This window comes from Dinoponera quadriceps, unplaced genomic scaffold (genome assembly GCF_001313825.1).
Source record: "Dinoponera quadriceps isolate SergipeBrazil2010 unplaced genomic scaffold, ASM131382v1 scaffold533, whole genome shotgun sequence".
In the NCBI taxonomy this organism is placed as follows: Eukaryota; Metazoa; Arthropoda; class Insecta; order Hymenoptera; family Formicidae; genus Dinoponera; species Dinoponera quadriceps.
Window position 1 is genome coordinate 1 of NW_014554780.1, and position 2178 is coordinate 2178.

At 47.3% G+C, this 2178-nt stretch overlaps 1 protein-coding gene across 2 annotated transcripts in view; it reads left to right on the plus strand.

Annotated features, from left to right (window-relative positions):
* Positions 1-1434: 1434 nt before the first annotated feature.
* LOC106741830 overlaps positions 1435-2178 on the plus strand; it is a 25908-nt gene continuing 25164 nt past the window's right edge. For both annotated transcript variants that reach the window (XM_014614207.1, XM_014614208.1), the window contains exon 1: positions 1435-1885. The gene's annotated coding sequence lies outside the window, so the exon portion shown is untranslated. The remainder of the gene's footprint in view (positions 1886-2178) is intronic.

The following is a 2178-nucleotide window of genomic DNA, read 5'->3' on the forward strand; positions in this document are numbered from 1 at the left end:
TCTCCGAGCATGTAGCGGATCCAGAGGACACCTGGATTTGGCGATCGGCTTCAATGAAGGGATCCTCGGTAGAGGGTTGGAAAATAAAAACTGACCGGTTGTTTCTGACTGCTTTTTTTTCAAAACCACCGAATCAAGTAGTCTGTCTCAAGGGACTCCCGGTGACTTTTGCCAAAAATAAGCCGCGCACCGTCAAACCGGCGTCTCTCAAAAGTGATTCGCTTGTCTTAAGGGTGGATTTAGCCGCTACGAACATAACCGTGTACTAGAAAAATTTATGTGAACTATCTCCCTCTATTCCTCTAAACAAACTTATATAAAGAAATTATTCATTTAAATTTATTATAAATGAATCAATTCGTCTATTTTTCTCTTCTTTTTTGAAAATTTTAATTGACTTGATCTTGCCACACACGTCGCCGGCTTGCTTTGAGAAATTATTTCAGATATTCCGTAAATTCTTTTCGTTCTGTCGTGCAATAGCAAATGCAAAATTGCGGAGATTACCGGCAGCTCCGAATCTATTATATATATCTATAATATAGTCTATGATATAGTCAGTGGCAAAATGATTGCGAAATTGCAATTTTCCTCCGATAAGTTAATGCATATGTATTCGGTATGCACTAGAAAAGTTGAGAATTACTAAACAACAAATTTTCCTTCCTTCCTATTGAACACGTACGAATTGCTAAACTCACCGAAGAGAAAAATGTCTCAACATTCCCGCTGTTGACTGTACAAATTCACGGGGAAAACTTAGATTACATTTTGCGGACAAAATATTGCAAATGCCAGCATTTTCAGTCATTTATTCGAAATTTCATAAGGAATCGAAATATCTAAATATTGTCGTAACTGATTGAGAAGTACATGTAATCTCCAATCGTTTATGATCGCCTCCGCTGCGGCGCTGCGCGTCGATGGTAAACAAATGATCGTTGTTATTATTTACCTATTGCGAGTCACCAACATTTTTCTTCAATCCTCCAATCCTCCAATCAGGATCAATTTTCCAATTAGGACGAAACGAGCCAAGGAACGATCCTGTCCGAATCTCCAACACAGATTTTGGAGGTTTTGGGGTTTTTACTCGACGATGGTCCGTGTTCTGAACGCGCTTACGACGATGTTAGCGCGCTAACAAGTCAACTCGTTAGCAGTTCTGAATAAGTATTTAGTTATAAAAACGCATAATTCTCGATTTTTCTTAACAGACCGTTATTATTATCGCGTTTACAATACAATACTGAGAACGCTCATATCTTTTAGCCTGTTACCGCGCTGACATCGTTGCAAGCGCGTTCTGATTACGGGCGGCTGAATTCGCGAATAAACCGCCATCAACATATTCAAGTAGTTGTTGCGCATTGTGGCAGAGGGCGGCACACGAAGCTCATCGCCGTGTTGACACGCATCCTCGCGTAACTCGGACGTCGCGCGTCGCGTTCTCGTGTACGTTTCGCGACCGTCCGGAGGCGTCTGGTGGTGCGTGTCGTCTCGAATACGGGCGAGCGGGTCGGCGGTTTCCGCGCGTCTCGCATGAACGCCTCGTTCCCTTCGCGTCCTTTCGATATGTGCAGCCTCGCCGTGCTGTACTTCTCGGAATCGCGCACACAGCCCGCGACGCAACCGCTTTCGCCGATGGCGGCGAACGACGGTTTCGCGTCGACCCACGGCCTCGGCGAAGCCGCGTCTCTTCGGGTGGAGCCGTGTCTGGCCGAAGCGTGGTGTCTCTAGAGCGGAGCACGACCAGGAGAAGGCGAGAACGCGCGTCACGAGGGATACCGAGCCCTCTTCGCGAGCCGACACCGAGAGGAGGAGGAGGAGGAGGACATCCGTCCTTTGGTCCGCGTCTGTCCAGCGAGGAGGCCGAGCCGAGGAGGTAATATTACTATTTCTATCGTCACCATCCAACGACGGCCGTTATTTTTTCTATTTTTAACACCGCGTTCTCTCTCTCTTTCTCTGTCTCTCTGTTTCTCTCTGTCTCTCTCTTGCCGGCGGCCCCCTGGCTGAACTCTCAGCGAGCAACAAAAGAAAGCGCGCTTCGGCGAGATGCGTCTGTACAATAACGCGTAACGAAGCGCGCCGGGGATACACGTATACGCGCGACGCATCCGGGATACACAGCGAACGTTTCTTTCTTCTCAGCCCTCTGGGGGAAGAGGTGGGGGT